Source organism: Lampris incognitus, chromosome 10 (genome assembly GCF_029633865.1).
Source record: "Lampris incognitus isolate fLamInc1 chromosome 10, fLamInc1.hap2, whole genome shotgun sequence".
Taxonomy (NCBI): domain Eukaryota; kingdom Metazoa; phylum Chordata; class Actinopteri; order Lampriformes; family Lampridae; genus Lampris; species Lampris incognitus.
The window spans coordinates 2,071,069-2,096,160 of record NC_079220.1 but is presented as its reverse complement, the minus strand read 5'-3'; the positions used below and the strand labels follow the sequence as shown (position 1 = coordinate 2,096,160).

The 25,092-nt window shown below is 44.0% G+C and overlaps 1 protein-coding gene across 1 annotated transcript in view; it reads right to left on the bottom strand.

Annotated features, from left to right (window-relative positions):
- Positions 1 to 15,087, bottom strand: part of ppp1r9ba (protein phosphatase 1, regulatory subunit 9Ba) — a 61,307-nt gene extending 46,220 nt beyond the window's left edge. Inside the window, exon 1 of the mRNA XM_056287698.1 lies at positions 14,987 to 15,087. The gene's annotated coding sequence lies outside the window, so the exon portion shown is untranslated. The remainder of the gene's footprint in view (positions 1 to 14,986) is intronic.
- Between the last annotated feature and the right edge of the window lie 10,005 nt (positions 15,088 to 25,092).

The window sequence follows — 25,092 nt, the reverse complement described above, 5'->3', positions numbered from 1 at the left end:
GCAGAGAAAAGGAGAACAGAGAAGAGGAGAGCAGAGAAAAGAGGAGCGCAGAAAGAGACTGCATTGCAGTTTAATTGTCCAGACAGCAGCTCGGATTTAAGAGTGAAGGTGATCAAATCCCTCGAACCTCTGCTGATAGGAGACAGTTAGAAGACTCCTGTAGGACATCTCCACTAAGAGACAGTTAGAAGACTCCTGTAGGACATCTCTACTAGGAGACAGTTAGAAGACTCCTGTAGGACATCTCCACTAGGAGACAGTTAGAAGACTCCTGTAGTACATCTCTACTAGGAGACAGTTAGAAGACTCCCGTAGGACATCTCCACTAGGACACAGTTAGAAGACTCCTGTAGGACATCTCCACTAAGAGACAGTTAGAAGACTCCCGTAGGACATCTCTACTAGGAGACAGTTAGAAGACTCCTGTAGGACATCTCTACTAGGAGACAGTTAGAAGACTCCCATAGGACATCTCCACTAGGAGACAGTTAGAAGACTCCTGTAGGACATCTCCACTAGGAGACAGTTAGAAGACTCCTGTAGGACATCTCCACTAAGAGACAGTTAGAAGACTACTGTAGGACATCTCTACTAGGAGACAGTTAGAAGACTCCCGTAGGACATCTCTACTAGGAGACAGTTAGAAGACTCCTGTAGGACATCTCCAATAGGAGACAGTTAGAAGACTCCTGTAGGACATCTCTACTAGGAGACAGTTAAAAGACTCCTGTAGGACATCTCCACTAAGAGACAGTTAGAAGACTCCCATAGGACATCTCTACTAGGAGACAGTTAGAAGACTGCTGTAGGCCATCTCCACGAGGAGACAGTTAGAAGACTCCTGTAGGACATCTCCACTAGGAGACAGTTAGAAGACTCCTGTAGGCCATCTCCACTAGGGGACAGTTAGAAGACTCCTGTAGGACATCTCTACTAGGAGACAGTTAGAAGACTCCTGTAGGACATCTCTACTAGGAGACAGTTAGAAGACTCCTGTAGGACATCTCCACTAGGAGACAGTTAGAAGACTCCTGTAGGACATGGCCACTAAGAGACAGTTAGAAGACTCCTGTAGGACATCTCCACTAGGAGACAGTTAGAAGACTCCTGTAGGACATCTCCACTAGGAGACAGTTAGAAGACTCCTGTAGGACATCTCCACTAGGAGACAGTTAGAAGACTCCTGTAGGACATCTCCACTTCATAAACCAAACAAACACCAGCTGCATGCCTTGAACACTGACCCAATCACAACATGTATTTGGTTATTTTTTAAATGATTTGTAGACCACACAACGGTCACTTAGAAGCTACAGACGGGTGGTGTCCCTCCACACCGACTGAACTCCTCAATGAGCCTTTTAGCGGGAACATTGGCCTGCAGCAAATCTCCCCATTTCTGAGGAAATATAACCACAGCGCGTCCTGTGATAAATGTGCAAACACTTCGCCCCCTGCTGGTTGAAGTGTGCCACAGACGCGCAGTCCTGGGGCCTCGTTCATCAGTCGTTCGTACGTACAGATGTGTTCTTACACACCCATGGATTTTTTCAGTCCTCAAGTTTGTCTGACAAGCATTTGCAAAGCAAGATAGTTATTCTAACCCCTTGCCCCAAACATCTGCCGTCTACCTCTTGCAGTGAGCATCACCCAGGTTTGAGAAGACACCAGTATTAGCCCACTGGTGTCCAAATTCAGGGGTTACCCAGATTCTACACTGACCTCTGAGACACATTTCAGGGCTCAGAAACCACATGGGTGTGCAAGAACACGTTTTTGCGTGCGGATGATTGAAGAACGAGGCTCCTGGAGTGCCTCCATGTCCACGGACACACTGCACGTGAAGGAAACGTCACTCCATACACGCCCCACTGATGGAGACTGATCCCCACTAACCACTAGTGGGGTGCCGGCTTTTGTGGAAAACAACTCCGTTTAAACATGAATGAGCCGGATGAAGGATAACCTGAGAGACAGACCTGTCTGTAGCTCCCATGTCAACCGCGAAGCTGAAATCAGAGCGATACGTGATTCTCACAGGACAGCCATGCTACACACATATGACGATCTTATAGAATATGATGCATTAGCGGGCGTTTGGGTAGCGCAACAGTCTATTCCGTTGCCTACCAACACAGGGATCGCCAGTTCGAATCCCCGTGTTACCTCCGGCTTGGTCGAGCGTCCCTACAGACACAATTGGCCATGTCTGCAGGTGGGAAGCTGGATGTGGGTATGTGTTCTGGTTGCTGCACTAGTGCCTCCTGTGGTCGGTCGGGGCGCTTGTTCGGGGGGGGGGGTGCTGGGAGGAATAGTGTGATCTTCCCATGCGCTACGTCCCCCTGGTGAAACTCCTCAATGTCAGGTGAAAAGAAGCGGCTGGCGACTCCACATGTATTGGAAGAGGCATGTGGTAGTCTGCAGCCCTCCCCGGATCAGCAGTGGGGGTGGAGCAGAGACCGGGGCAGCGTGGAAGAGTGGGTTGGGGAGAAAAAGGGGGGAAATAAATATATGATGCATTGCTGTAGAGTAAAGTAACAAAGAGTATATAAAGTAGTTCAACTGAGCTCCACTTTAAAACAGGACACGCCGGAAGTCGAGCCCATAATTCACGTACGGTATCATGGGTGCTATGAATAAGGTGGACACTCATAGCAGTCATAGCATCTGGAAGTGTTAGCTTTCATCTTCAACTCCGATCTGTCTGGCCGTGAGCCTTTTCTACACTTAGGGCGCTCACATAGTCTAACCCTGATCCCACTAATCCACCACCAGAGTCTTTGCTGAGGAACTTGATTAGGAGACATGTGTGGAACTGCTTGGCTGGAACAAAAACCTTCTCCCACACTTGCCCTTTCTGGATAAGACTGCCCACCCCTGCTCTATAAGTACAGGGCGCATTCACTGTGGGGACGGACCACACCTTTCCATAGTCTTTCCATAGTCCGGTCGTACAAACGCGTGCCCAAGGCCTACATTTCCCACAATCTTTGCGCGTCGTTTTCCTTTTCCGCCGGAAGTTACAGACTGTAAACAACATGGCGCCATCCAGCGGATGAGATAAGAGCTGCTCTGTTGCCAGGCCATGTTGGAAAGAAAAACCTCGCGGAGGCGGTATGTTTGGCCGCTTAACGAAGGGAGGGGCAGTTCAGCATGTTGGTGCAGGATATGAGAAGTCTGGATGAGAAAAAAATCTCGTCTCCGTACCGTATAAAAGTTGTAAAGCCACGAAGAAGAAACTAAAGAAGGTTTCTGGTGCCACACGAAATGCATGTCGATGTGAAACAGTTTCATGCCGAGCCGTGATTTGTGTGACACCAGTAAGTGAACGCTAGGCACGCGCGGTCACAAAAATTGGCTCTTTGCATAAATGTAGCCCACTGACTTCCGGTTTCTACTGCAGTGGCCATACCAGTTTCCTGTTTGTTGGCGTGGGTTATTGACAATGGCATATTTTTCAAGATGCCTGCAGGATTTACCATGGATAAATGTCAACCACATGCACACAACTGTCCACACACTTTCACCTGCACCTACCAGCAGACGGGTGAAAAGGTTCAAGTTGTACATATCAAGTTACGTCCACAGTTATGAGGATGAGGATACTCATCCTCATAATGGTGGACGTTTGCTGGCTAATAATAATAATAATTGTATTACGTATTTATACAGCACTTTACATACATAGCCACTGTACCAAGTATTTCACAAATCATATTTTGTCTGAAAACAACAACGGATCAGATGAATGACTGACATGACAAGACTTTTCGTGTCAGAAACACCAAATTATGAGTTATCATTAACATCAGTGGGGGCGTGCAATAAACACAACGTGCAGTACAGCAGATAGTACAGCGCCTGTACTAAGATGGAGGAGTGACAGTTTGAATGAGAAGATAGCGATAGAAAGAGAAAACGAGAGAGAAGACGAGTGCAGATGAGACGCCGTTCTGGAACAGTCCTCCACTTGGTTCCTGTTCTGAACCGACGCTTCAGTATGTTTCGGATCATTTTTATCTCGGCTTCCGGAAACGTACATCAAGCCTTCCTGATTGAAAGTGAAGGAGGAAGTGCAGGAGCCCACAACCTCCTCCACCACCTCCCTGTCAGCTGAACTTCACCTTTGACCCTGTCAACCTCCTCACCTCTCCCAACACTCAGTGCAGGGTTGTTCTTAGAGGTACAGTAGGAGGGCTGGACTGGCCATCTGGCAGACTGGGCACTTTCCCGGTGGGCTGACGTACCTTTTGGACTGACACAACTGTCTTTTTTTTTTTTACCTGACCGGCCCATAAAACACGTAGATCTGCCCTTTTTTTTTCTTAACTGACGCTGGGCTGGGCCAATCACTTCTTTAAACCCCTCCCCCTTTGGGCTCAGTTCCTTAATTAAACAGGGCATCTTCAAACAAGACTAGCTCAAAACCTAGTATATGGCTGGACCGTGCATGGTCAGGGTTTGAAATTGTGGCCAGTTTGTTAAAGGGATAGTCAGTGATAGTGTCTATAATGCGAATTGCTGGTTATTAAATGTTCATCTGCAATTTTCTGAAGCGGTCCCAGTAGAACGTAGCTAGGCAGCATTGGTCTTCAGGATGACTTTGGAGAACAACAAGGGGAAGAGAGTGAAGGCAGAGCCAAGGATCAAATAGGGGAAGTTGAAGAAGGAAGACTGTTGTGTGGAGTTCAGGCAGGAGCTAAGACAGGCACTGGGTGGTAGTGAAGAGTTGCTGGATGGTTGGGCAACCAATGCAGAAATGGTGAGGGAGACAGCTAGGAAGGTACTTTGTGTGTCATCAGGACAGAGGAAGGAAGACAAGGAGACTTGGTGGTGGAACAAGGAAGTACAGCAAAGTATACAGAGGAAGTGGTTTGCAAAGAAGAAGTGGGATAGTCAGAGAGATGAAGAACACAGAAGTACAAGGAGACGCAACATAGAACGAAGAGAGATGTGGCAAAGGCAAAGGCGTATGGTGAGTTGTATGACAGGTTAGACACTAAGGAAGGAGAAGAGGACTTGTAGCGATTGGCTAGCCAGAGGGACCGAGCTGGGAAGGATGTGCAGCAAGTTGGGGCGATCAAGGATAGAGATGGAAATGTGCTGACAAGCGAGGAAAGTGTGCTAAGAAGGTGGAAGGAATACTTTGAGGGGCTGATGAATGAAGAAAATGAGAGAGAGAGAAGGTTGGATGATGTGGGGATAGTGAATCAGGAAGTTCAGCGGATTAGCAAGGAGGAAGTGAGGGCAGCTATGAAGAGGATGAAGAGTGGAAAGGCAGTTGGTCCTGATGACATACCTGTGGAGTCATGGAGGTGTTTAAGAGAGATGGCAGTGGGGTTTTTAACTAGGTTGTTTAACACAATCCTGGAAAGTGAGAAGATGCCTGAGGAGTGGAGAAGAAGCATACTGGTACCGATTTTCAAGAACAAGGGTGATGTGCAGAACTGTAGCAACTACAGAGGTATAAAGTTGATCAGCCACAGCATGAAGATTTGGGAAAGAGTAATAGAAGCCAGGTTAAGAGGAGAGGTGATGATCAGCAGCAGCAGTATGGTTTTATGCCACAAAAGAGCACCACAGATGTGATGTTTGCTTTGAGAATGTTGATGGAGAAGTATAGAGAAGGCCAGAAGGAGTTGCATTGTGTCTTTGTGGATTTAGAGAAAGCATATGACAGAGTGCCGAGAGAGGAGGTGTGGTATTGTATGAGGAAGTCGGGGGTGGCAGAGAAGTATGTAGGAGTGGTGCAGGATACGTATGAGGGAAGTGTGACAATGGTGAGGTGTGTGGTTGGAATGACAGATTGGTTCAAGGTGGAGGTGGGATTACATCAAGGATCGGCTCTGAGCCCTTTCTTGCTTGCAGTGGTGATGGACAGGTTGACGGACAAGATCAGGCAGGAGTCTCCATGGACGATGATGTTTGCGGATGACATTGTGATCTGTAGCGAGAGTAGGGTGCAGGTTGAGAGAGAGGTGAAGAGGTAAAGAAGAGAGTGCAGGCAGGGTGGAGTGGGTGGAGAAGAGTGTCAGGAGTGATGTGTGACAGAAGGGTACCAGCAAGAGTTAAAGGGAAGGTTTACAAGATGGTAGTGAGACTAGCTATGTTATATGGTTTGGAGACAGTGGCAATGATAAAAAGACAGGAGGAGGAGCTGGAGGTGGCAGAGATGAAGATGATAAGATTTTCATTGGGAGTGATGAAGAAGGACAGGATTAGGAACCAGTATATTAGAGGGACAGTTCAGGTTGGACGGTTTGGAGACAAAGCAAGAGAGACCAGATTGTGATGGTTTGGACATGTGTGGAGGAGAGATGCTGGGTATATTGGGAAAAGGATGCTGAATATGGAGCTGCCAGGGAAGAGGAGAAGAGGAAGGCCAAATAGGAGGCTTATGGAGGTGGTGAGGGAGGACATGCAGGTGGCTGGTGTGACAGAGGAAGATGCAGAGGACAGGAAGAGGTGGAAACGGATAATCCGCTGTGGCGACCCCTAACGGGAGCAGCCGAAAGTAGTAGTAGTAGTAGTAGTAGTAGTAGTAGTAGTAGTAGTAGTTATCGTGTTTTCTCTTTCTTAATCTTCCCCGATTCCTTCTTACTCATTACACGGCTTTAGTTTTTTTTTTTTTTTTTTATAAATTTATTTCTGATTTTTCCCTTTTTCTCCCAATTTAGTGGCCAATCGATCCCTATTTTAATTCAAACACCCACCCTCGCACTGTATGCGTTCGCCAACAGCATCTCTCCGGCCGGCAGTCTCGAAGGAGACCGCCTCGCCACTTTCGTGACAAGGCGACTCCAAGCCGAACCACTGTTTTTCCGACACACACAGAGACGCATTCACGTGACGAACACAAGCCGACTCCGCCCCCCTCCCGAAGACAGCGTTGCCAATGATCGCTGCTTCGTCGAGTCCGGCCATAGTCGGATCTGACGAGACCGGGGCGCGAACCCCAGTCCCCAGTGGGCAACTGCATCGACACAGAGCCGATGCTTAGACCGCTACACCACCGCGGACTCGGCTTTAGTGTTTTTAGGGAGTGGTACGGTTGGCATACATATTATTGGGAGCACAAAGATGGGTGGTGTGTGATCAATTGTGGTGGGCTGGTCTGGGCCAAAATGTCAGTGATAGATTAGTGAGTGTTTCTGTAGGTCTGTTGTAATGCCACTAGTGGGCGCCAAGCAGTCTGGTGGAAGAGTGACAGGGGACGTCACATAGACTAAATGAGAAACTCCACTGGTGTCACCCTTCAATACAGAGGAGACACATGCTTAAATCCCAAATGGTGGAAAGTGACTGGGAAGGCAGCCAGTATTAATCAGACTACCAGTGTCCTTTAAAAAAAACTTGATGTGGGCGCTGGGTATCGTAGCAATCTAGTCTGTTGCCTACCAACACAGGGATCACCGGTTCGAATCCCCATGTTACCTCTGGCTTGGTCGGGCGTCCCTACAGACACAACTGGCCGTGTCTGCGGGTGGGAAGCCGGATGTGGGTATGTGTCCTAGTCACTGTACTAGCGCCTCCTCTGGTCGGTCGGGGCGCTTGTTCAGGGGAGAGGGGGAACGGGGGGGAATAGCATGATCCTCCCACACGCTACGTCCCCCTGGTGAAACTCCTCACTGTCAGGTGAAAAGATGCGGCTGGCGACTCCGCATGTATGGGAGGAGACATGTGGTGATCGGCAGAGGGGGTGGAGCAGCAGCCGTGACAGCTCGGAAGAGTGGGGTAATTGGCCGGATAATTGAAAACTGGGAGAAAATTTAAAAAAAAATCCTTGATGTGATGAGCTGCCATCCCAGTGCTCCCAGTCTTACTGCCGTGTGCTGAGCCGATGTGACATCAGAGTGTTTACACAAGACCTCGGGGGATTTCTCTGACACCATCATATAGTTTTGCATGGAGTCCTCCATGATGAGGACACCCTGATTAAAACTGACTTTCAGAGACGGATTTATTAGTTGGTTCCACCTTCTCACGTCTTATCATGTGTTAAATGAGAGAATACAAACCGACACATTCATCACCTCGTCAGGTTGTCCTGTCAGTTTGATGCCAAGTTGCTTGTAGTGACAGAATTGCTTCTGATAAGAATTGTGTGTCTGCAGAGACACTTGTTCCCGACGTGCCTGAGAAGCCTCCCTGCTCTGTTGCTAACACTAGAAAGACCGGGATTTCACTCTCTCCTAAAACGACCATGGCGGTCATTTTGACCGCCGCAGGTTTTAAACCCTATATTCTGTCAAGATAAATACCCAGTTGAGATATTAATGCATTACATATGTTAGTGTGTCTGTTATGAAACTAAGTGACACCAAAATTAACAGTTTAACAACTTTAATACTATTTTTAAACAATTTAAAATGGCCGCTGTCCAACGCTATAAATACTGCAGCGCCTCGGTGGTAGTCATGGTGCGTCGGTAACGCCGTCTGTAACCAGACATGTTGGACATAATCACACATCAAGTTTAGACTATTTCTCTCCACTGGAGGACGCTAGTGTGTTTCTAGAACAGAGCAACGAACTTCACGAAGGAAATGACGTGACCAACACACGTCATAAATACTGACGTGACGCACACCATCACACGCAAATTACACGCGGTCATTTTCACCGGTCATGGTGCTTTTAGGTAAATCTCATAACCTTTTTTTGTGCAATTGGTCTAAAACTCATTTTAATGCAAATATATGCAATTTTAGGAGAATTCAGGCAGCGGCAGGTCTGTCTCTTTTTATTTTTTCACAAAGTTATTAAACATTGAAAACCTAAAACAGTCATAATGACCACCTTGGTCGTGGTAGTTTAAAGGAGAATGTCATGAGAGACATGGGACTTGGCCCTACAGATTCTCTCTCACGAAACAAATCCAGGCAGTCAGAGTTGCTGCAAGGACTTATTGTTGTTGAATTTTTGCCCCCGTGGACAAAAGCAGAAATGTTTGAAAGAAGAACCACTCCATTGTTTCATAGACCTCCATTTATCCTCTGGTATCTGGTGTATAAGTGTAGCAGAGAGGACTGAGAGATGTGTATTAGTGTAGTAGAGAAGACAGAGATGTGTATTAGGGTAGTTGACAGGACTGAGAGATGGGTATTAGTGTAGTAGACAGGACTGAGAGATGTGTATTAGTGTAGCAGAGAAGACTGAGAGATGTGTATTAGTCTAGTAGAGAGGACAGATGTGTGAAGTAGTGTAGTAGAGAAGACTAAGAGATGTGCATTAGTGTATAAAGAAGACAGAGATGTGTATTAGTGTAGTAGAGAAGACTAAGAGATGTGTATTAGTGTAGTAGAGAAGACTGAGAGATGTGTATTAGTACAAAGCATTAGTGTAGTAGTAGTAGTAGTAGTGTGGTACTAGTAGTGTAGTAGGGAGGAAAGAGATGTGGCAGTGTTTTAGAAAAACACCAGAGAAGACTGAGAGATGTGTAATAGTGTAGTAGAGAAGACAGAGATGTGTATTAGTATAGTAGAGAAGACTCCCGAGATGTGTATTAGTGTAATAGTAGTAGTAGTAGTAGTAGTAGTAGTAGTAGTGTAGTAGAGATTACAGAGATGTGTATTAGTGTAGTAGCAGTAGTGTAGCAGAGAGGACAGAGATGTGCATTAGTGTAGTAGTAGTGTAGTAGAGAGGACAGAGAAATGTGTATTAGTGTAGTAATAGTAGTGTAGTAGAGAGGACAGAGAAGTGTATTAGTGTAGTAATAGTGGTGTATTAGAGAGGACAGAGAAATGTGTATTAGTGTAGTAGTAGCAGTAGTAGTAGCAGTAGTGTAGCAGAGAGGACAGAGATGTGCATTACTGTAGTAGTAGTAGTAGTAGTGTAGTAGAGAGGACAGAGAGATGTGCATTAGTGTAGTAGTAGTAGTAGTAATGTAGTAGGGAGGAAAGAGAGGTAGCAGTGTTTTAGAAAAACACCAGAGAAGACTGAGAGATGTGTATTAGTGTAGTAGAGAGGACAAATGGTAGAAGTAGTGTAGTAGAGAAGACTAAGAGATGTGTATTAGTGTAGTAGAGAGGACAGATGTGTGAAGTAGTGTAGTAGAGAAGACTAAGAGATGTGTATTAGTGTATAGAGAAGACAGAGATGTGTATTAGTGTAGTAGAGAGGACAGAAATGTGTATTAGTGTAGCAGAGAGGATTGAGAGATGTGTAATAGTGTAGTAGAGAGGACAGAGAGAGATGTGTATTAGTGTAGTAGTAGTAGTAGTAGTAGTAGTGTCGTAGAGAGGACAGCGATGTGTATTAGTGTAGTAGTAGTGTAGTAGAAAGGACAGAGAGATGCGTATTAGTGTAGTAGTAGTAGTGTAGTAGACAGGACAGAGAGATGTGTATTAGTGTAGTAGTAGTAGAGAGGACAGAGAGATGCGTATTAGTGTAGTAGCAGTAGTGTAGTAGACAGGACAGAGAAATGTGTATTAGTGTAGTAGTAGTAGTGTAGTAGAGAGGACAGAGAGATGTGTAGTAGTAGTGTAGTACTAGTAGTGTAGTAGGGAGGAAAGAGATGTGGCAGTATTTTAGAAAAACACCAGAGAAGACTGAGAGATGTGTATTAGTGTAGTAGTAGTAGTAGTGTAGTAGAGATTACAGAGAGATGTGTATTAGTGTAGTACTAGTGTAGCAGAGAGGACAGAGATGTGCATTAGTGTAGTAGAGAAGACTGAGAGATGTGTAATAGTGTAGTAGAGAAGACAGAGAGATGTGTATTAATGTGGTAGAGAAGACTGAGAGATGTGTATTAGTATAGTAGAGAAGACTCCGAGATGTGTATTAGTGTAGTAGTAGTAGTGTAGTAGAGATTACAGAGAGCTGTGTATTAGTGTAGTAGTAGTGTAGTAGCAGTAGTGTAGCAGAGAGGACAGAGATGTGCATTAGTGTAGTAGAGAAGACAGAGATGTGTAATAGTGTAGTAGAGAAGACTGAGAGATGTGTAATAGTGTAGTAGAGAAGACTGAGAGATGTGTATTAGTATAGTAGAGAAGACTCCGAGATGTGTATTAGTGTAGTAGTAGTAGTAGTAGTATAGTAGAGATTACAGAGAGCTGTGTATTAGTGTAGTAGTAGTGTAGCAGAGAGGACAGAGTTGTGCATTAGTGTAGTAGAGAAGACTGATAGATGCGTAATAGTGTAGTAGAGAAGACAGAGAGATGTGTATTAATGTGGTAGAGAAGACTGAGAGATGTGTATTAGTGTAGTAGAGAAGACAAGAGATGTGCATTAGTGTAGTAGAGAAGACTGAGAGATGTGTATTAGTGTAGTAGTAGTGTAGTAGCAGTAGTGTAGCAGAGAGGACAGAGATGTGCATTAGTGTAGTAGAGAAGACAGAGATGTGTAATAGTGTAGTAGAGAAGACAGAGATGTGTAATAGTGTAGTAGAGAAGACTGAGAGATGTGTATTAATGTGGTAGGGAAGACTCCGAGATGTGTATTAGTGTAGTAGAGAGGACAGAGATGTGTATTAGTGTAGTAGAGAAGACAGAGAGATGTGTATTAGTATAGTAGAGAGGACTGAGAGATGTGTATTAGTGTAGTAGAGAGGACAGAGATGTGTATTAGTGTAGTAGAGAAGACTGAGAGATGTGTAATAGAGAAGACAGAGAGATGTGTATTAGTATAGTAGAGAGGACTGAGAGATGTGTATTAGTGTAGTAGTAGTAGTAGTAGTGTTAGTAGTGCAGTAGAGAGGACAGACATGTGCATTAGTGTAGTAGTAGTGTAGCAGAGAGGCCAGAGAGATGTGTATTAGTGCGGTAGAGAGGACTGAGAGATGTGTATTAGTATAGTAGAGAAGACTGAGGGATGTGTATTAGTGTAGTAGAGAAGACAGAGATTTGTATTAGTGTAGTAGAGAGGACAGAGATGTGCATTAGTGTAGTAGCAGTAGTAGTAGTAGTGTTAGTAGTGCAGTAGAGAGGACAGAGATGTGTATTAGTGTGGTAGAGAGGACTGGGAGATGTGTATTAGTATAGTAGAGAAGACAGGGATGTGTATTAGTGTATTAGAGAAGACTGAGAGATGTGTATTAGTGTAGTAGAGAAGACAGAGATGTGTATTAGTGTAGCAGAGAGGACAGAGAGATGTGCGTTAGTGTAGTAGTAGTAGTGGTAGTAGTAGTGTAGCAGAGGACAGAGATGTGCATTAGTGTAGTAGTTGTTGTAGTAGTAGTATTGTAGTAGAGGACAGAGAGATGTGTATTAGTGTCAGTAGTAGTATAGTAGAGGGCAGAGATGTGCATTAGTGTAGTAGTAGTAGTAGTAGTGTAGTAGCAGTAGTGTAGCAGAGAGAACAGAGATGTGCATTAATGTAATAGTAGTAGTAGTAGTATAGAGGGCAGAGAGATGTGTATTAGTGTAGTAGTAATATAGTAGAGAGGACAGAGATGTGCATTAGTGTAGTAGTAGTAGTAGTGTAGCAGCAGTAATGTAGTAGAGAGGAAAGAGATGTGGCAGTGTTTTAGAAAAACCAGTTTGTCATCGAGATATATGGATATATAGCAATATAGAGATATAGATATATGGATATATAGCTATATAGAGATATAGCTATATATAGATATGTAGATATATAGCTATATAGAGATATAGATATATAGATATATAGCTATATAGATATCGATATATGGATATATAGCTATACAGAGATATAGCTATATATATAGATATGTAGATATATAGCTATATAGAGATATAGATATATAGATATTTGGATATATAGCTATATAGAGATATAGCTATATAGAGATATCAATATATGGATATAGCTATACAGAGATATAGCTATATATAGATATGTAGATATATAGCTATATAGAGATATAGATATATAGATATGTGGATATATAGCTATATAGAGATATAGATATATAGAGATATCGATATATGGATATATAGCTATGCAGAGATATAGATATGTAGATATGTGGATATATAGCTATATGGATATATAGGTATATAGATAATATGCATATATGTGTGTATATCTATATATCTAATAGACATATAAACTTAGCATAGAAAGTAAGGAAATGTGTGTTTGGTAGATGATGTCTTTGGTGTAACGATGCTTCTTGGCAGTAAATCTTCTATCAGGCAGCTGATGGTCAGCACCTGGGGTACCAGAAGCTCAACACAAGAGTCAATAGCAACATTAGAATAAGCTGCTTGGCATTGGCAGAGAAGATCTGGCAAATGTCTCATGGGCACAACCCACATACTCAGCTCTGCTGCTCATCCCACAAATGCATGTTCCTTACACATGTGGCGCCATTTAAAAGGCAAGTAAACAGGCTTTCCAACGCTATAAGATTTACTGCCAAGAAGCATCGTTACAACAAAGACATACTCTACCAAACACACATTTCCTTACTTTCTGTGCTAAGTATATATGTCTATTAGATATACACAGATATATGGATATATAGGTATATAGATATATAAATATATAGGTATATAGATATATATGTATATAGACATGTTGGTATATGGATATATAGGTATATAGATATACAGGTATATAGATATATGGATATGTGTATAGATATACAGGTATATAGATATATGTATAGAGGTATATAGATATATAAAGATATATAGGTATATAGATATATAGGGATATATAGGTATATAGACATATCGGTATATGGATATATAGATATATAGGTATATAGATATATGGATATATCAAGATATATGGATATATAGTTATATAGGTATCTTGTGTGTGGGACGGAAATCATTGGTTCAGATTTAAGGGAATCCGGTCCAGAGACAAACATGGAGACTGGTGTCATGGAGACATGTCGTCTTCTCTCTGGTCGTCTCATTACACACATCAACATTCTACTGACATGGATCCTTGTGTCCGCTTTACAAAACACAACCAAAAGTACAACAAAGAGCTCCGTCGCTACGAGCGGAAGTCACTGATTGTGCCCTCGGTCCTGCTGCGCACATCTGGACACATGACCCCCTGCAGGCCGGCAGGCAGGCTGGCAGGCCGTCCACATCCACTAAGGCCGGCCCGATGTGAAGGGCTGCATTCATCAGTGAGACTGGAGGGAGGGAGGTGTCCTCCTGGAGGGAGGTGTCCTCCAGTCTCACTGACACCTCCAGTCTCACTGACACCTCCAGTCTCACTGACAGCTGAATAAAAACACTGCTTTTGTCCTACACGCTTCATCTGTCGGAGTGCTGCTAGTAGTAATAAGCACGATGATAACAGGCACGGTAATAACGTGTTAATAACAACACGGTGAACAGCTGCTGAGGTCCGACGTGTGTCACCACGACATTACGTCTCAATACAAAAGATAAACACACGTTTTGGGAAATGAGGAACTTGTCCCCCCCCCCCCCGGTTCGATTCCCCGTGCACGCGCACCTTCCCCTCGAACGTCAGCGCGTGGACGTGAATCACGCACACACACGCAACAAAGACTGCGAGGGTCCTGCAGCGCAACACCCGCCGTGTGACAGACGCAGCCGCCACGATCCGCCACATGAGGGAAGAGACGCACAACAACGGCCCGACACGGGGGGACGCCATCACACACACACACACACACACACACACACACACACACACACACACACACACACACACACACACACACAGACGGGCTTCTTTGGCCGTGACGCTTCAGGGCGACACACGCACACACACGCACACACACCGCAACGCACCGCAAGGCAGCACAACATGGCTCCGAGCCTCCGCCTCGCCTCGCCTCCCTCCGCCTCGCCTCGCCTCCCTCCGCCTCGCCTCCGCCTCCCTCCGCCTCGCCTCCCCGGTCGGTATTTTCCGTCTCCACAGAGACGTGATGAGGCGGACGGATTGAGACCAGGCCCGGCCGGCGGCTTCCTTCCTGCATCCCCGAGCTCCTCGCTGACTGACAAGCGGCACGCTGCACCGCCCGTCGTGTGTCCGCTCTGCCTCACGCCGTAACCGTCCCCGTGCCGCCGCTCCGGCCACCTACCGTCTGTGCTGCGTCCTCCGCACGTCCGAGTCCGCGCCGCCGCCGCCGCATCCGCCGCCGCATCCGCCTCTCGCACGCACTGTGTCCCCGGTGCTGCTCCGTTTTCACTCCGGCAGCTGATTCAACCCGAGACTGCCCTCCCTCTCTTCCTCCTCCCTCCTCCCTCCCTCCTTCCTCCTCCCCCTCCCTCCCTTCCTCCTCCCCCTCCTCCTCCTCACAGGCGCGTGCCGTTAATCCCTTACGTGTCGGTTCTTGCTGTTCATACCAGCCATTCACTTTCCTTTATGAACCATCCGCTGCTCTGTGTTCTCTTCAAATACTACTATTGCATTACCTCATTCAAATACTACTACTGTATTACTGCATTCAAATACTACCACCGTATTACCTCATTCAAATACTACCACCGTATTACTGCATTCAAATACTACTACTGTATTACTGCATTCAAATACTACCACCGTATTACTGCATTCAAATACTACTACTGTATTACCGCATTCAAATACTACCACTGTATTACTGCATTCAAATACTACTACTGTATTACTGCATTCAAATACTACCACCGTATTACTGCATTCAAATACTACCACCGTATTACTGCATTCAAATACTACTACTGTATTACTGCATTCAAATACTACCACCGTATTACCACATTCAAATACTGCCACCGTATTACTGCATTCAAATACTACCACCGTATTACCTCATTCAAATACTACCACCGTATTACCTCATTCAAATACTACTACCGTATTACTGCATTCAAATACTACCACCGTATTACTGCATTCAAATACTACCACCGTATTACCTCATTCAAATACTACCACCGTATTACTGCATTCAAATACTACTACTGTATTACTGCATTCAAATACTACCACCGTATTACCTCATTCAAATACTACCACCGTATTACTGCATTCAAATACTACCACCGTATTACCTCATTCAAATACTACCACCGTATTACTGCATTCAAATACTACTACTGTATTACCGCATTCAAATACTACCACCGTATTACTGCATTCAAATACTACCACCGTATTACTGCATTCAAATACTACCACCGTATTACCTCATTCAAATACTACCACCGTATTACTGCATTCAAATACTACCACCGTATTACCTCATTCAAATACTACCACCGTATTACTGCATTCAAATACTACTACTGTATTACCGCATTCAAATACTACCACCGTATTACTGCATTCAAATACTACCACCGTATTACTGCATTCAAATACTACCACCGTATTACCTCATTCAAATACTACCACCGTATTACTGCATTCAAATACTACTACTGTATTACCTCATTCAAATACTACTACTGTATTACCTCATTCAAATACTACCACCGTATTACTGCATTCAAATACTACTACTGTATTACCTCATTCAAACTACCACCGTATTACTGCATTCAATACTACTACTGTATTACCTCATTCAAATACTACTACTGTATTACCTCATTCAAATAAATAGATAAATAAATAGATAAATAAAAGTACATTTAAATTAAACAAATAAAGTAAAAATTACCACATTAAAATGTTACCACACTGTTGCGTTAACATATAGATGGGAAATATTTGGGCAGTGTAGAACAAAGTACTTGGTGAGAAGTATTTGAGAGTAGTGTCCGAGTTGCAGTAGCACGGACCCCCTGGGATAATGCAAAGGGGATTAAACTGAAGATGCTCGCTGCTGGAAACTGGCTGGGTGCTCAGCAGGTCATGTGACGTGTTGCTGGCTGGTTGACTGTTCGGCCTTCAAACGCTGACCCACCGAGTCGCCACCGCACACTAGACAACAGCCCCCCCTGGTGGCCAGTCTGTCAACGCGCAGCAGGTGTTGACGCTACACGTTGCCATTCCGGTGTTTTTCACGTGTTGGCCCATTCACTGCAAATCACACCTACCGGATATTAACAGACTGAGCTTCTTCTTTTCCTTTTTTTTAACTTAGTTTTTATTTCAATTTCAACAACTTGTACAACAGAGTCACAAGTCTGCCTGCTGTTCTTCCATTTTTCCATTTTCCAGCTGTGCCTATACGGTTTACAGATAAGGAAATGTAAAAAATAAAACTAGTATTGGTGCCCAGTCCAACTGCAGAGTTCTTGATAACATTACAAGCAGGGACCGGGGATGAGGAAGTCATACGAATATGTTTAGGCTTGAATATGACATATACACGGCAGGTAAAAGGAAGGTGGGAAACTGAAATGAATAGACATACTTGGCTCATTTTAACTGATTTTATGGTTTGTGTATTTTATGGATGTTTTTTTTACCCGATCATCGATTACATCAATTGACAACCAATCGATTGGGTCCAATCGATTACATTGATTACATCAATGGATAACCATATAAATGGCGGACGCTGCACGCCATTGCCGGTCTCAGATTCAGTTTCGTACAGAACTTGAGATTTATGAGACTAAAGATGGCAGAATTATTGTGGAGGATGAGCTACCCCATTTCCTGGCTGTAAAAATGAAGACACTGGCCCAGGATGAGATCGTGTTGTTGTTTGAGAACAACTTTGACTCCGAGTGGATAGAGACCTCAAGGAAGGTGCTGTTTAACCTTTGCCATCCTACGCAGCGGCTCATTTCCCATAAAGGGCCTCAGAAAGATGCCAGTAACATAAAGTCTTGCCTTAATGTACTGGATGAGTGTGGAGAGAAGAGTCCCAGATTTGTCTCTCATTACTTGGATGCTCTGCCACCAGTGACATTCTCCAGCATGGATGTCTCGAGCCTGCTTGGAGAATGGAGCAGCTGTACGTGGAGGTCAGCTCTATGAAGCATGCAATGCAGATACATGCTAATGTGAGCAAAGATCTTCGGTTTATCACCGAGAATATCGATCGCCGTGTGTGTGTACTGGAGCGCTCCGCTGACCTGACTGGGGGCAATGGTCCAGATACATCGGTGGCAGAGGTTGGGGCCACTGTCATGAGCACGATGGATGGAGCTGCTGGCCTGGTTGGCATGGCATCTGGGGCTGCACCGGTGGAAGGGAAGGGCTTCCACCGGTGGGAGGGAAGGGCTTCCACCGGTGGGAGGGAGCTTCAGCAGTGGTCTTCGCTCTGGAAGTGGAGAAGGCTGAGGTAGCAGAGGGTCCTGGTGGATTAACGTCTCTGCCAGGCACCTCAATGTGGAGTCAAGTCGTGAAACGTCACCCCGCGGACGTTGCTATTCACTCAAGCTCACATACTGTTAACCCCGGGCAGAAAAAGAAATCCGGCAATGTTATTGGTACCAGAGCTGGGAGTAATATCAAGGTGGTAAAGACGAAGCTGGTGAGTGTCTGTGAATGTTCTCATTCATCCAGGTCATGGTTATCAAAAGGAGTTGAATCAAGTGCAACTGGACTTGGCATATATCCGTGAAGACGTTTCGCCTCTCATCCAAGAGGCTTCCTCAGTTCGTGCCTTTCTGACTAGACCAAGCTAGTCTGACTGGCTGGTGATGAGACTCAGAATTTATCCTCTTTGGAGTCGTTGTCAGAGCTATAGATGTCCATGGCTCTTTGTGTTCCGATGTACATCTATAGCTCTGACAACGACTCCAAAGAGGATAAATTCTGAGTCTCATCACCAGCCAGTCAGACTAGCTTGGTCTAGTCAGAAAGGCACGAACTGAGGAAGCCTCTTGGATGAGAGGCGAAATGTCTTCACGGATATATACCAAGTCCAGTTGCACTTGATTCAACTCCTTTGGAGAAGCTGGTGAGTGTTTTTGCCACCAAGTTCACACCAGACCTAGACGCTGACACTCTATCTGGGTATCTTAAAGATAAACTTGACCGTGATGTTATCTGTTAAAAGATTGGCTCTGTACACAGTAGATTCGGCTCATTTAAAATATCTGCCAAATGCAATGAGGTTGGAGAAATGTACAATCTGGAGCTCTGGCCTGGAGGGGCGCTATTATGAACCGCGCAGGGGTGGAGTTATCGGGTCAAACACTGCTTTTGTTGCGGGGGATCAGTATGCCTACTGTTGATATGGCCGCTCACTAGTCTTGCTAAATGACGATTCGGGTTTTGACATACACTACCGTTCAAAAGTTTGGGATCACCCAAACAATTTTGTGTTTTCCATGAAAAGTCACACTTATTCACCACCATATGTTGTGAAATGAATAGAAAATAGAGTCAAGACATTGACAAGGTTAGAAATAATGATTTGTATTTGAAATAAGATTTTTTTACATCAAACTTTGCTTTCGTCAAAGAATCCTCCATTTGCAGCAATTACAGCATTGCAGACCTTTGGCATTCTAGCTGTTAATTTGTTGAGGTAATCTGGAGAAATTGCACCCCACGCTTCCAGAAGCAGCTCCCACAAGTTGGATTGGTTGGATGGGCACTTCTTTGAGCAGATTGAGTTTCTGGAGCATCACATTTGTGGGGTCAATTAAACGCTCAAAATGGCCAGAAAAAGAGAACTTTGATCTGAAACTCGACAGTCTATTCTTGTTCTTAGAAATGAAGGCTATTCCATGCGAGAAATTGCTAAGAAATTGAAGATTTCCTACACCGGTGTGTACTACTCCCTTCAGAGGACAGCACAAACAGGCTCTAACCAGAGTAGAAAAAGAAGTGGGAGGCCGCGTTGCACAACTGAGCAAGAAGATAAGTACATTAGAGTCTCTAGTTTGAGAAACAGACGCCTCACAGGTCCCCAACTGGCATCTTCATTAAATAGTACCTGTTAGAGCCTGTTTGTGCTGTCCTCTGAAGGGAGTAGTACACACCGGTGTAGGAAATCTTCAATTTCTTAGCAATTTCTCGCATGGAATAGCCTTCATTTCTAAGAACAAGAATAGACTGTCGAGTTTCAGATGAAAGTTCTCTTTTTCTGGCCATTTTGAGCGTTTAATTGACCCCACAAATGTGATGCTCCAGAAACTCAATCTGCTCAAAGAAGTGCCCATCCAACCAATCCAACTTGTGGGAGCTGCTTCTGGAAGCGTGGGGTGCAATTTCTCCAGATTACCTCAACAAATTAACAGCTAGAATGCCAAAGGTCTGCAATGCTGTAATTGCTGCAAATGGAGGATTCTTTGACGAAAGCAAAGTTTGATGTAAAAAAAATCTTATTTCAAATACAAATCATTATTTCTAACCTTGTCAATGTCTTGACTCTATTTTCTATTCATTTCACAACATATGGTGGTGAATAAGTGTGACTTTTCATGGAAAACACGAAATTGTTTGGGTGATCCCAAACTTTTGAACGGTAGTGTACAACTGTCGTGGCCTGCATCTGGGCCACAGCGCAGGGGATGAGGCTCGCCACATAGTTGTTGAAAACCTTTTGGAGAACTGTGACATACTATGGATGCAAGAGCTGGAAAAACTAGCTCCTTCAATGAGAACGTTCATGGGGCTGGGGAGTCTACAACTGATCTTGGCGTGGGACTAGTCAGAGGCAGGATACCAGGGGGTGTGGCTATTCTATGGAATAAGAAGCTCGACTCATTGATAAATGTGGTTAGGCTTGGTGTTGACTGGTGCATTGCAATACAGTTTACTCACAATGACAGGGAATTCTTTATCCTAGATGTGTATACACTCTATGAATGCCAGCAGAATGAGGATGAATATTTAAATAGGCTTGCATTGATCACTTCCTTTATTCAAGACAATACTTCTTCCAGTGTGTATGTCATTGGGGATCTGAATGCTGATATCTCAAGACAGGAATTGGTTATCTGCTAATCACATGGTTCAGTTCTGTTAAGATAATAATCTTGTATTGTCAAGCAAAGTCTTGTTGCCTACAAATACTTTTACATACATAAGTGAGGCCTGGCACACTACGTCACGGCTGGACCACTGTATTTGCACTGCTGATGCACATGCCTCATTGGGGAGTATGGGTGTTATGTATGGGGCAGCAACGACTGATCACATTCCTCTTGCTATGGCTATAAATGTTGAACATCTGCCTGTGCTGTCTAGTAATGGAGATAGTGATAATGCAGAAAGGTTGGACTGGTCAACTCTTACAAAGGAGGACATCTTAGCCTATCATGCCCGTACAGGTAAAACCTTGGGTAATATACTACATCTGCTTAGAGATGCAGTTATGTGCAGAGACATTAATTGTAAGGATATGAGACATAAGAGAGATCTCTGCTGAATGTATGATGATACTGTTAGTGCTCTGTATGAAGGTAGTAAGCCCTACTATATTAAGACACATAACATCAGGTCTGGTTGGAACAAGTATGTAGCTGGGTACCATGAAGAAGCACCTGAAGCCTTTAAATCATGGACTATGGCAGGCAGACCCAGACAAGGGCCTGAGCTTGAACACAAGAAGCTCACTAATGCAAGATACAAGTACGCCATTCACTTCATCTTTAAAAATGAGCAAGCCATGAGGGCAGACTCCATGGCTCAGAAGCTGCTAAGAAATGATCCTGCTAATTTTTGGAAAGAAGTGAGAGCTCTCAACAGCTGTAAAACATCTCTACCATGCACTGTTGACGATATCTCCGTTACACACAATATTGCTGAGTTATGGCGACAGCAGTACAGTACCTTATTCAACTGTGTCCACAGTGATCTGTATAAGGTGGGCAATATTGAGAGTGATGATTCAATGGTGATGATGTCACACGAGGTGTACCAAGCTATACACAAGCTGTCTGTTAACAAGGCAAGTGGCTTAGATCATATTACTGCTGAACACCTTAAATATGCCAGTCCGAGGACAGCTCCTCTCCTTGCCATTTGTTTTACTGGCTTTATGGTCCATGGCTTGTTACCAGACTCAATGTTGTCTGTTCTGTTAGTGTCAGTCATTAAGGACAAAGCTGGTAAAGTATGCAGCCTAGAGAACTACAGGCCTATAGCTCTAGCCAGCTGTCAGAAATCATAGAAAGAATCCTGCTGGATAGAGTGCATGAGTTTATCAACTCCACAGATAACCAGTTTGGTTTTAAAGCTAAACATGACACTGACTTATGTATATATGTCTTAAAGTAAATTATTAACAAATACAGAGGCCAAAACTCATCAGTTCTTATGTGTTTTATTGATGCTTCTAAAGCTTTTGATCGTGTTAATCAAAGAAAGTTGTTTGTTAAATTGAGTCAAAGAGGGGTGCCTAAATCCATTGTGAGAATCCTGGTTTATTGGTATGCCCAAGCAGTCTATGCAAGTGAAATGGGGTAATAGTGTTTAAGCCCCCCATTTGGGGATGAACAATGGTGTCAGACAAGGGGGAATTCTGTCTGCAGTTCTGTACAATCTATATACTGATGATTTGTCCAGGCAGTTGAAAACCTGTCACACTGGGTGCATGATACCTTGGTGAACCATATTATGTATGCAGATGACCCTGTCCTTAGTCCCTGTATATAGCGCTGGTCTCCAGCAGCTCCCTGATATATGTTGTGTGTACGGTGTGGAGCACGATATCAAATACAATGCAAGTAAGAGTGTTGTTATGATCTGCAGAACCATTAGGTCAATCATCTAAACTGTCCTGATTTTAAATTGTCTGATAATAATCTTGGGGTATGTAATAAGGTGAAATATCTTGGACATAATACAAACCCCAATTCCAGTGAAGTTGGGACGTTGTGTAAAATGTGAATAAAAGCAGAATACAATGATTTGCAAATCCTTTTCGACCTATATTCAATTGAATACACCACAAAGAAAAGATATTTAATGTTCAAACTGATAAACTTTATTGGGTTTTTTTACAAATATTCACTCATTTTGAATTTGATGCCTGCAACACGTTCCAAAGAAGCTGGGACAGGGGCAACAAAAGACTGGGAAAGTTGAGGAATGCTCAAAAAACACCTGTTTGGATCATTCCACAGGTGAATGGGTTAACTGGAAACAGGTGAGTGTCATGATTGGGTATAAAAGGAGCATCCCCAAAAGGCTCAGCCGTTCACAAGCAAGGATGAGGCGAGGTTCACCACTTGTGAACAACTGCATGAGCAAATAGTCCAACAGTTTAAGAACAACGTTTCTCAACTTACAATTGCAAGGAATTTAGGGATTTCATCATCTGCAGTCCATAATATCATCACAAGATTCAGAGAATCCGGAGAAATCTCTGCACGTATGCGGCAAGGCCGAAAACCAACATTGAATGCCCGTGACCTTCGACCCCTCAGGCAGCACTGCATTAAAAACCGACATCATTCTGTAAAGGATATTACCAGGTGGGTTCAGGAACACTTCGGAAAACCATTGTCAGTTAACACAGTTCGCCGCTACATCAGCACAAAGTTCAAAAGCCAGCATCTGTGATGGTATGGGGGGGGGGGGGTGTTAGTGCCCATGGCATCATGGGTAACTTGCACATCTGTGAAGGCAGCATTAATGCTGAAAGGTACATACAGGTTTTGGAGCAACATATGCTGCCATCCAAGCGGCGTCTTTTTCAGGGGCGTCCCTGCTTATTTCAGCAAGACAATGCCAAGACACATTCTGCAGGTGTTCCAACAGCGGGGCTTCGTAGTAAAAGAGTGCGGGTACTAGACTGGCCTGCCTGCAGTCCAGACCGGTCTCCCATTGAACATGTGTGGCGCATTATGAAGCGGAAAATACAACAACGGAGACCCCGGACTGTTGAGCAACTGAAGTCGTACATCAAGCAAGAATGTGAAAGAATTCCACCTACAAAGCTTCAACAAGTAGTGTCCTCAGTTCCCAAACGCTTATTGAGTGTTGTTAAAAGGAAAGGTGGTGTAACACAGTGGTGAACATGCCCCTGTCCCAGCTTCTTTGGAGAGTGTTGCAGGCATCACATTCAAAGTGAGTGAATATTTGCAAAAAAAACCCAAAACAATTAAGTTTATCAGTTTGAACATTAAATATCTTGTCTTTGTAGTGTATTCAATTGAATATAGGTCGAAAAGGATTTGCAAATCACTGTATTGTGTTTTTATTTACGTTTTACACAACGTCCCAACTTCATTGGAATTGGGGTTTGTATTACTGAGCAAATGACAGACGATGGTGATGTTTATAGGCAATGCTGCATGACGTATGCATAAGCAAACAATCTGTCGTGCAAGTTTGGTGTGTGTTCAGTTAGTGTGGAGATGTTTCTGTTCAGAGCATATTGTACACCACTCTATACTGCACACCTGTAGTCACACTACATATTGTACACCACTTTATACTGCCCACCTGTAGTCACACTACATATTGTACACTACTCTATACTGCACCCCTGTTGTCACACTACATATTGTACACCACTCTATACTGCACACCTGTAGTCACACTACATATTGTACACTACTCTATACTGCGCTCCTGTAGTCACACTACATATTGTACACCACTCTATACTGCACACCTGCAGTCACACTACATATTGTACACTACTCTATACTGCGCTCCTGTGGTCACACTACATATTGTACACCACTTTATACTGCCCACCTGTAGTCACACTACATATTGTACACTACTCTATACTGCACCCCTGTTGTCACACTACATATTGTACACCACTCTATACTGCACACCTGTAGTCACACTACATATTGTACACCACTTTATACTGCCCACCTGTGGTCACACTACATATTGTACACCACTTTATACTGCACACCTGCAGTCACACTACATATTGTACACTACTCTATACTGCGCTCCTGTGGTCACACTACATATTGTACACCACTTTATACTGCCCACCTGTAGTCACACTACATATTGTACACTACTCTATACTGCACCCCTGTTGTCACACTACATATTGTACACCACTCTATACTGCACACCTGTAGTCACACTACATATTGTACACCACTCTATACTGCACACCTGTAGTCACACTACATATTGTACACCACTCTATACTGCACACCTGTAGTCACACTACATATTGTACACTACTCTATACTGCACACCTGTAGTCACACTACATATTGTACACTACTCTATACTGCACACCTGTAGTCACACTATAAAAAAGCAAGCTTACAGAGGCTTCGAGTAGCTTATAATTATGCAGTGAAAATACTACTAAAAGACCTAGATGGTGTAGTGCAAGTGAGATGTCTGTGGCTGCAGGAG